The 11,679-nt window shown below is 34.9% G+C and overlaps 1 protein-coding gene across 1 annotated transcript in view; it reads left to right on the forward strand.

Annotated features, from left to right (window-relative positions):
- GPC5 (glypican 5) overlaps positions 1 to 9,254 on the forward strand; it is a 611,018-nt gene extending 601,764 nt beyond the window's left edge. The window contains exon 11 of the mRNA XM_039381946.1: positions 9,132 to 9,254. The gene's annotated coding sequence lies outside the window, so the exon portion shown is untranslated. The remainder of the gene's footprint in view (positions 1 to 9,131) is intronic.
- The last annotated feature ends 2,425 nt before the right edge of the window (positions 9,255 to 11,679 follow it).

An 11,679-nucleotide genomic window follows, 5' to 3' on the forward strand; every position in this document is an offset into this window, starting at 1 on the left:
GTGCAGTTAAACATGATATGTTGGAATCATTTCATAATATATGGTTAACCATGCAGAATTCTCTTAGCTAATGCCATTAGACAGGTTTCTTAATTGCTTTCTAACAATAACAGTAACAGTATTCCTTTGTTTCTAGGTGAGATTACTTGCATCTTGATATTCTCTGTACGGTTATAATTGTTATTTGTGTTGACTTGTTTATTATTATGATTGTTAAAATATATGAAGTAAAAAAAGAAGATTTTAGATCAAATTATTTCCTCCAAATAAACACCTATTACACATTACAGAAATTTTTTTCGTAACGTATATCTAGTGCATAGACAGAGAAAAAAAACTGACAACAGTTCAATGCGCTCTGTTTCAAAGAGTTCTTACCTGCATCCTGCTACAGTGATATGTGTGCCTATAATGTAATATGCTGTGTACATGTACAACGACATAGTTTTCATGGTAAAACTGGTAAAAATTCTGTCTCTTAAGAACTGAGTGGATAAAGCACAAGAAAGTTACTCTGAGAGATAAAGAAATCTAATGGTGGCTTGATTATCACCACATTCCACATACAGACACAAGAATCCCAGACACTGATGATCTCCCTTTGCAGAGGCAAGCTAAACATAAATTTGAAGTTTGTTTGGCTCCTCTGTTCCACATCACCTTATGGCATATAGCTCAGGTTCAGTCCTCTGCTACTCCAACTCAGGGTTCTCCTTGGGATCTGACACAGATTGCATAGGATACTTTTCTTAGGAATAGTCATGAAAACCCACATGACTGCATTTCACTAAAAGAAATGACTGGTCAATTGCAGAGGTAAGACTCATAAGGACATTAAGAATTTGCTGTTAGAATTTATATCACAGTATAGAATCTTCCTATGATATTAGACACTCCTCCCAATGTAGGTGATTTCACTGGCTGTGGTCTACATTGTCAAGTAATTTAGCTTGTGAGTTGTCTCCTAGTTTCAGCTACTGCTACCCACATTGCATGAACATTTATTCACTCCGTGGTTGAGCACTAAGGAAAACTGTCTCTGTCACTCCAAGATAACTTCAAGTTCTGTGGATAATTCATTCCAAGGACTGGTTCCAAAAGGCAACACAAACCAGACAGCTGAAGGCTTGGGTTTCTCTGCCCTGCAGAGTCCCTCAACAGGCTTTTTATTTTCAAAATACTTTCCCATGCCTGAATATCATAACCTGGAGCCTGTAACCCATTCCTTCAGTTTCATGATATAAAAACACCACCTGGTGGGTTGCAGCACAGCCCTCATGTTTTTTTCAGGCACTTTAAAAATAAACAAACAAAATGATAGCTGGGTCTCTGAGACAGGGAGATCACTGTGTGAGGCTTAAAAGAGGTGCAGGGCATTGTACCATGTGGTGGAGTTCTGTTCAGCAGTTTCTTCTTAGGTATTGCTGTCCCTGAGCACAATAGGCATACGCTGCTCAACACCATTTTGCCTGAAGGATCTCCTTCTGGGGTGTATATTTATCTATGTAAATATAGCTCCAATGAAATTTTCTGTACTTTAGCAGGAAACACTTTCATGAAGCCCTGGCTTCTAAGAAATGTTTGCCCATATCAGATATTGACTGTTTTCATGGCGGTATGCAGCCCTTCATCCTACCCTTCAACACCAGATGCTGAAACCAAAATTGATTAAAGACAGGGGTCTAGGTATAAAAGTGAAAATATACTACTACAGGTGAAGCAAATATGAACTGTATCAATACTCCACTTTTTTATTTTATTTTATTATATTTTAGTTTTGGTTTTCCTACATTGAATTTCTAAAATGTAATCCATTTGTGAGAGCTACATGATCTGGCATTTAGTCACATTTTTCCATCAAAGATATAAAGCATGATGGTAGGGAATATGTTGGAAAATATTCACTGGTCACTCATTATTGAACCTGTTAGGTGAGTAACTGTAGGATTTATCTGTCCAAATTCAGAGCAAATATCTAGATCTGAGTATTCCAACTCCTTCTGCATTGACTTATTTCTCTACATTCATTGGACCTGATGATCTCAGAGGTCTTTTCCAACTCAGCTGATTCTATGATTCTATGATTGTAATGGGAGCTGCTGTAAATGACTGATGAAGGGATTCAGTTGTCTAAATAGAAGGACTAAAAGTCACTGGAGATGCTCTAAGATGTCCAAGACATCCTTAAATGGTTTTACAAGAATCAGGCTGCTTTTGGATAAGCAACTGTATGTCAAGTGTAATACCTCTCTTCCCTATGCCTAAAATGTCTGTAGACGTCTATGTTTAACCAAATGAACCCAAGGTGTAAATGTAGACTCTACATGGAATTGTAGATGGAATTGTAGACTCTAGATGGAATTGATTGCACCTTGCATATCATCTCTTATTAACATCTGAAACTCACCACTTCAGCATCAACATAATGTTACCTTGTGCTGCATTTGGGGTAATGCTCACACTTAAGCTTAACATTTCTGACATAAACTGAGCCATATAACCACTATAACAAAGTGAATGAAATTTTGCTCTGCCAAAATATGAGTTCATTTGTGATTTCAAAAGAAGTGTACTGAATTGGTTTTAATGGATGTATTTTAAGGACTCTAGCCTTCACATTTAAAAATTATCTCATACAACTGAGAAGGTGTAAGCTAATTTTTGGCTTGTTGGACCTTTTAAATTTTGCCTTTTCATTACTTTTGTTTTGGTTTCTTCTTGCATAAGGCAAAGTGACTGTAGAAGAATTTATGAGAATTATGAGAATCACTGACTCTAATTTATAAAGATAATCAGTATCCCTGTGCTCCAAGGTACACATTAGTCACTGGATGCTAGAAGTTAGGAGTCCCAATGGACTGATTATTTTAATTTGTCACTGTATTTATTGTTTCTCCCACCTCAAAAGCATCAGGTAACAGTCACAAGCAGACTCAAATAGTGAAATAGAAACATTACTGTTTTAGCAAAATCTATTTATTTGGGGTTTGAAACTTCTTTTCCATTGCACCTTACCCTTACTGGCAAGTTATTGGAATTGACACAGTGAGACTACACTCAAATTAAGATTTTAGACCCAAAAGAATGACACAAGGTGATAGGAATAAAAACTATTTTACATCATGCAATTTTATTATCAGTGAATGCTATTTTCTAGGCTGATTCATTGATTTCGTTGATAGGGCATTGATAGGGCAGCAGTTACACGTATGTTTATGTAACAACAGATTGCATAATGAAACAGTCTTCATTCATTCTAAATTAATAAAGTTGGATTCTTTGTTTTTTTATTGTGAACCTTGGAGCAAACAGAGTTTCACTGAAAGACAAGTTTGAACTACTAAGAAATTCAGCTGAGTAAACTGATTTATAATTCAGATATGGCAAACATATGTGCAATGTTACATAATTCAGTGTTCTTTAAAATTAAAGCTTAGAAATCTCCAAAGTTTCACTGGAAAAGTGTTTGAAAATTGTGACGTTTCTTTAGCCTCTGTGGATCAACTGTTATTTCTCATTCATTAAATGAAAACTAAACAAAATAAAGATATATTTTTTACTAAGTTGATTCCTGACTTAATTCTCAGCAGAAATATCTCACGTATCTCTCACTGTTCACATCTTTAAAAGCAACATAGTCAAAGAACAGTAAAGCAATGTAGGTTCCTTCCCTCTGTACTACTTGTTAATGAAATCCAGTGGGGTTTTTTTGTTTGCTTGTTTGTTCATAACTAGTGCTGAATTGTGAAACATTTAATACTTATAGAATTACAGAATCACAGAATTGTTGGTGTTGGAAAGAAGCTCTACAGGCATCCATTCCATGACGCTGTTCTTTTCTGTTTTGCTTAAACTGTGTAATGGGGAGGGGAAAAGTTGCATTGCATAATAAAAACACAGATTTCCTGAAGTGTGTGAACACAGGCACTGCTATATGTGTACTATATGAAGGGCATATGTTCAAGCATAATATAGCATATGTTTTCCTTTCAGGGACATCCCTTAGGTTTTCCAAGTATAGATGCAATCATAAAAACAGCAGCCTCCAGAAATTAGTCCTTTGCCAGGTACACTTCCTAATAGTTTCACACATCTTTTCCTCCCCTCATTAAGACTTCATGATCAACATCAGATAAATTTCACATGAGTCTTTGAATAATAGTAGAGGTAGTCCATTGTTTCTACTTTTCTTTCTAAGCACGTGAGACTGATAAGTATTTTGTGATGTGTTTAAGAGTTATGGCTTAAATAAACTAGCTGGGGGATAATCTGACATATACTCAGTATTTTTTTCTCTTTTTTTTTTACTGTTCATTAGATTAATATATATATTCTCTCTTTAAAGTAGGAAATTAAAGTTTTCATAGGAACCACTATGTATAATTGAAGTGTTTCTGAGGTATTTAAGCACAGCTCTGTGATTTAGTTAATATGTTTTGAAATATTTTCATGATATTGTATAGTTAGGAATAAAACCTGACAAAAAAAGGTCCAGTGAAATAAAGGGAGAAAACATCCATTAGAAGCTTTGAAAGCTCCAGCTGACAAAAGATTGAACAATAAAAAAGAAGTTTTCGGAACTAGTATGTCATTTTAATTTAGGGAATGAAAATGCAAAGTAAATACTTGGTTATTGTTGTTGTTAAATTAATGCATTTTTTTAAGTTTACATAAAGTCACTATTGAGAAATTATTACTGTGAATTGCAGCAATCAAATTAATATTACGTCTTCTTTCATACTACAAAAATACATCTACATTAGTCAGCGTTGATGTTCACTTGACACAGTAAGGAGATTGTCCTAACTCTTGTTTGCTGCAAATTCCTAAGCCCATTGCTCTGATATCACTGTCTCTTCATTCCACTTAATCATTATGCTATTCTTCTTGCTGCTTTTCCCTACAACTTCTTCAGCTTACTTTATCGGCTTCATCCAAATTTTTCTTCTACTTCCCCAAAATGCTGTTACTCTTTACTGTCTATAAATTCATGACCAGCACGCCCACATGTCATCTTTTTCCAGGTATCTCACTATTCTAAACTACATTTTCAACTTCATATTTAAAAATTCATCCATGTCAAATCAGGGTTTTGGTCTATTCATCTAGGCTTTATGTATTTCTTTAACCTCTCATAAAGCTTCTTTATGATCTTTCTTACAAATTTTGGACAGAACTTCAAGTAGTGATGGTTTTCTTCAGAGCCTATGTGTTAAAAGATCCTGAAATTTCAATTACATATGATTTAAATAATTATTTTTCTTCTAAGAAGAATTTTGCCTACAACTTTACAGTGCTACACTACACATTCTTTCCTATCTGAAACACTATCCCATCCTTACTTAAATTTTTCTTCATATTTGAGGTTCATAGATAATGCAGATTCCATAAAGGCTGTATTTTGAATCTTCCAGAACATCATAAGAGTGTTGCACAGAGAGAAATCCAGTTCTTTCTCCTAACTCTTTTTCTGGGTTTGTGTCCAATGGGATATCCACAGCAGCTTATTTTGCACCTTCTGTTTCCCTTGAATCCCCATGTTAGTTCTGTTATGTGTTACTCAGCAGACAGAAGATAATACAGTAAGGTGGTTGAGGTTTCAAACTTTCTGGTTTGGTTTCAAAGTAGGCCATTGTCAGAGGATGTTTCATTTAATACTTTTAATATATTCAAAGTCCCAGCATGGCCCTTGGTAGGCAAGCATCTACTACCCCAAAATCATAGCCCACTTTTGTGATGTTTTGACAATTGCAGTAGACAAGATCCATGTCAAATGAAAATCTTCCATGACTTTATGATTGACTTTTCAAATCAAAAGTTCTTGCTGAATATTGAAAGGAAATTGTATTGTTGCTGCAGTTACTCTGGAGAACACAACAGATCAGCTCTCAAGGCTGCCAGTACCTTTATCTCTCACAAGACTTAAATATCTTTAGAACACATTAAAAAGCATTAGAAATACTCTGCAGCTGTTATAATATAATGAGATGCTGTAATAGCAATCACAATGTTCGGTGAAATTATTTTACTGATTTTTTTTCTAAACCAGAGTAGGACAATACTTTAGATTGCAGCCACTTACTGACTTTCAAAGCTGATGTCAGGGACAAGTATGTGATATTTGTCAGCTTTGCTTTATACAGGCTTATGCAAATTATAACTTTTCTTCAGAAAAAAATCCAATCTGAATCTCCACTGAGACTTCTGAGTTTTACCATTTTCCAGTCAAAATATTATTTCTAGTATGATTTTGATACTAAATTAGACATTTATCAGAGGAAATTTGAAATACTTGGGAAACTTAAATGCCTTTTCTATAACATAACTCCAGCTTCAGGCATGTGGGGAGACTATAACCAAATGAGTTTGCTTTGTGTTTGGTCTGTTCTGCTACAAATGTTTGGATAGTTCTCATTGCAAGTATGCTGTGAACTATGGAGATTAAATTCATTTAGAGAGAAGGATTGTTTCTGTTACTGATAATGATTTACGAAAGGTGGTATATATGTTTAAATCCTGATGCATAATGGACAACAGAACCTACTTATTTAAATAGAAAGTATAGCCCAAGTGCAGGAATTAAATTCATAGTTATTAGAGCTACATAAAAAAAACCCAACAACATAGCATTCTGGAATCAAAAGACAGTTCTGTTCAAACAGGCTGTTTTTAAGGAGTGTAGGTTTTTTTCAGTGATTTTTTTTTTCATCAGATTATACCTATATAATTTTTTGAACCTTATTTCCATAAAGTCAAAGTTTTGGCATAGATCTATGGGGCTGAATAGGATAAAGGTTTGCTATATGTTTATACTACAATCCTAACAGTGTATTCATTGAACAGCAAAGAGTATGTTAAATTATTTATGACATTTTAATTGATCAAAGGAAAATATATTGATAGGTTTGAACATTTTTTTTTAAACACTGTTTTCTGTTTTCATGGGAACTTCCAAAGTCTGTAGTTTTCACTTGAGGCTGGAAAAAAGAGGAAAAAAAATCCATCGAAAGAAATCTCTATTTTCCATAATATTGTAAATTAAATTTTCACTAGAAATTAAACCTGACTCTCCAGTCAGTAATTAATATCTAGTGACATTGCCTTCAGATTCAGAACACATACTCTAACTGAAGCTGGTTATTTCTTCAACTGAAAGACCTGGGAGCTATATTTCATTTTTATGGTAATTTACTTTTATAAGTGATATCCTGGTTAAGGATCTATCTCTCACTACTGTGATAATGTATCTGTAAATACACTGGGAAAAATCTATTTTGTTATACCTATAGCACTCAGCAAACTGCTTTGTTTTATAGGTGAGAGTTGAATTTTTCACTGCCTGTTGAAATTAGTCTTTTTAAATATGAGAAAACCTCACTAAGACTCTGGAGAAATGATACAAAACATTTTTTTGCTTTGTTTTGCTGTTGTTCTACTTACAGAACTTCCCTGAAAAAAACACCTTGATATACCTCGATATCGATGATCCACCCAACAAACATTCAATGAAGTGTTGAGTGACTGTTCTTTTTCTAGACAGGTTACTGAGTGTGCATGATGAAGAAAGGTTGTATTCTCTCCGTCCCAACATCTATTGTCACTCTTCTTTCTTGTATGTCCACTTGCACTGTACTTACGGAGCTAATTTTCACAAATTCCAGGAAGAGAATTGGATTGATAAATCCACACAAAATAGCAGTATATTCTGCTTAGTACTGCAGCATAGAAGACTATTTTTTTCAGACAAGATCTAGCAGTTTTTTTCAAACAACATGGTTGACTTAAGCTGACTCTTCTCGTAATGCTTTTTTTTTAAAAAAAAGCAAGAAGGATATTTGAGTACATAGACCATAAGTTCACAAGAAGTATCTTTCAAGTTGCTTTTAGAGAAAAGAGTACTTTTAACACAAGCACCAAAAAAGTTGTTCTTTTTAAAAATGAATATCCTCTGCAGCTTCTGTTAAACCAACTTAACAAAGAAGATAACACCATGACTAAAATATTTATATTTCATCCTAGTCCCTTTGAATAATCAAAAAAAAAAAAGGTTCACTACTTTGTTCATCTTTCCTAATGATACAGAGAGGAAAGAAGTAACTAAACAATGAATACCAATGCAGAAACTCAGACTGTAAAATCAATATGTCAGCTCAGTAGAGCTGAGCTTCTTTCTAATGCTGCTGTTCCAGCAGTAGAGTTTACCTTCTGAATTATATATGTATTGACCTAATTACATAAATATTGACTTTGCTTTATATGAAGCCTTTTTCAGTCTCAGTGTAATTACAATGTCAATATTTGTTGTATGTAATAACACTGAATTTAGACTTGTTAATTTTGATTGATAGTGGCATGCCACAAGTTATTATATGGGATAAGACAGTTAGTGTAGAAGCACGCACAGCAGACACAAGCTGAAAATGCTACCAAATTTCAGTGTGTCTACAAGACCTTCTGTTTCCAATGTGTGACCAGGCAGAGGAAATATAATGGGTGATTACATCCTTGTTCCATACAAGGTACTGTTTTGAGTTGGAGAAATGTTTACCCTCGTCTAAAAAAAGTACAAATATTCAGCTGGGAACTCATTGAAAAAGTTCCTGTTTAAAGTTAGCTTTAAAATTTTGCCTTACAACGTTGTAAATTCTGTTTAAATTGTGCCAAAATGGAGGTTTTATGTAGCAACAACTGCATTTTTCTACATGCCTTCCATCAGGTATGCATTATTTTGGAATATTTTTGGGACCCAGGCACAAAAAGTTTCACATTAAATTATTTCTCTTTTTCTTCAAATCCAAGAAAGATGTGAGCAGTAAACTTTTAGATACTACTGGGACTTGCAAAACTGTTCACTTTGGTTTCCAAATGTTTGTTGAGATATATTTCTACAAGAACAATTTTCTTCATAGCTGGCAGACCTCTGAACTGCTTTCAACGATGAATAACCATATAGTGTAGTGCGTGTTTCTAGATGCAATTATAAAGGATTTAAATTTGGCAGTTGCATGGGAATTAGAAACCAAGCTGTGACAGTCTGTGTGCTGAGGATATTTAAATTTGTTCTAGCTATAATATGTTACCAGTAGTGACAAGGCATACATCATTCTGTATTTTTTTGTTTGTCTCAGCAGGGATGCCAGACAAGACGAACCTCAGTGACGTAAAGCAAATCCATCAAATCAACAATGGCAACACTTTAGACACAACTGGAACAGGATGTACAACAATGGCTAATTATATAACATTTATGCTGATTAGTTTGGTAATACTATTTCTCAGTCTTTGGTAACTGCTTAGCTCTAGCTTGATATACGTATCTCGTTGTCATCTGTTTATCCCCACTCACAAGTCTGGAACAAGGGATCTGGTGAATATAGCAATATTTATGATATGTTGTATAATATGAGCCTCTGATCTTAGGCCTAAATATTAACAAAAAGTTTTTTGTGTAGCAAATTTAACCTGTGGTTTTTTTAAACACCTGTAGAGTCACACAAAATCATGTTTTCTTTTATAATATTTTATGTTAAAATTGTCTATGATTGTCTGTGATAGGCTTTCTCTCAAAAGCAATTTGTGAAAAAGAGATCACAGTATCACTGAGTCATGGAAAGGGCCCCTGGAGATCACCTAGACCAACTCTATGCTCTGAGCAGACTCACTTGGAGCAAGTTGTCCAGGGCCAAGTCCAGTTGGTATTTGAATGTCTCCAAGGGTGGAGACTCTACAGAGTCCCTGGGCTAACTCTTCTGGGCTTTGAGCACTCCTAGTAGAAAATTTTTTTCTTACATTTAAATGTTGTCTATTATATTTCAGTTTGTACCCATTGTCCATTGTGCCCATTGTGTCCTGTCACTGGGCACCACTGAAAAGAGTTTGTTTCCATCTTCTTTACTCCCCTTATTTATTTACAGTATTTATATACTTTAATAAGATCCCTCCCTTCATCTTTTCTTCTCCATGCCAAACAGACTGCCTCTCCTTTTATAAGATTTGTTCCCATACCTTAAAAATCTTTATGGCCCTTTGCAGGACTCCATTCACCATGTCCATGTCTCTGGACATAGCACTGGAGATGTGGTCTCAAAAGCGTTGAACAGAGGGGGAGGATCACCTTCTTTGATATGCTGACAACATTTCTCCTAATTCAGCCTGGAGGTAGTTGGTTGTCTTTGCTGCCAGGGCACAGTGTGAGCTAATGTTCAACTACGTGTCCATTAGGAACTCAAGGTCTTTCTCTGCAAACTGCTTTCTACCTGGCATGCATCAGCCTGTACTGTTGCATGGGATTATTCCTCCTCAGGTAGAGACTCAGCATTTCCCTTTCCTGAACTTTTTGAGGTTCCTATCAAGCCATTTCTTGAGTCTGCAGGATCCCTCTGAATTAGTAATTCTTCTTCATAGTTCAGAAAAAACACATATTAGATACTATATATCTATATGAACATACACATATAAGTCCATTTTATCTCGGGATAACAGCAAGGTTAAGATTCAATGTTAAATTAAGGTATCTTTATATGTCTACATATAGATATTTACATACCTGCTCTGTATCTCTAAATTGTAACTGTAGTTATTGGATTCAATTGCTAAAATACCAACAATGAGTACCAATTGTGATGGTATAAAAAACCTACCTGGTGTCCACTACTGTTCTGAATGGTTTCAGCTCTTTGAGCAAGTGACCAGAGCCCTTTGTCAACACAGTCAGTGAAGCTCAGTACCTTATTCAGCTCCTGTGAAGACAGACATTTAAAAAGGCTACTCAATTGCCCAAAAATATATGACTGGTGCCACCTAAGATTTCTTGGAGTATCCAAAACATCCTCATGGGACTGGCATATACAGTGCATGATTTATTGGAAGTTCCTTAAATGGGAGCCTTGGGGAGTGGTAGCTGGCAGCTAAATGGGACATCCTTTGTTAACTCAAATAGATGTAGACATTCACATGTGGGTCCATGAATCATAGACCAAACCTCCATCAATGTTATTGGTAGCTTAGATACCTAGTTGCAGTGGTGACACATGAATGCAAATCTGAATCACAAGAATCCCAGCTCAAGTTCTTATACTTCATAAGATGAGGTAAGTTAATGTGTTCCACGGTATTAATAGCACATTATATAATGCTGTTATAAGATTTGATTATTCTGCCATGAGTAATTCCTGCATAATTTTAAGCAGGATATGTTTAAGAATATTTTGTAGTTATTTCTCCTTTACAGTCCTTTACAAGTGGAAAAAAATAAACTGTACAGGATTGTATGCATTCATACTGTACCTAGAACTCTTACTAGACTAAAAAAGTTACTCTTATATGAGACTAACATAAAGAAACATGTATAAATATTTTTACTGCCAAACATATGTTAGTCATTCATGTGCACAGAATAACATACAGGTAAACAGATAAAATTTAGAAAAGTAAGTGAACATTCCTGTGAGCAATTCCATGCCCAGATAAACACCTTTAATAGGCAGTGTCTACACTTTGTGTGCCAGTGTCTACACTTTGCTTGACCCTTTTTTTCTTTTACAGGTTTTGTAAATCAATCTTTCAAACTTGCTAGTCTTTTTCCCTCAGCATACATGAAATTATGACATTGGTAATTCAGGCAAATAAAATGTGATTTCTTTCTTTTCCTTTTTATGTCACCTCATACTGGTAATCAAT

Source organism: Pipra filicauda, unplaced genomic scaffold (assembly GCF_003945595.2).
Source record: "Pipra filicauda isolate LSUMZ 115617 unplaced genomic scaffold, ASM394559v2 scaffold24_size8852520_pilon, whole genome shotgun sequence".
NCBI lineage: Eukaryota > Metazoa > Chordata > Aves > Passeriformes > Pipridae > Pipra > Pipra filicauda.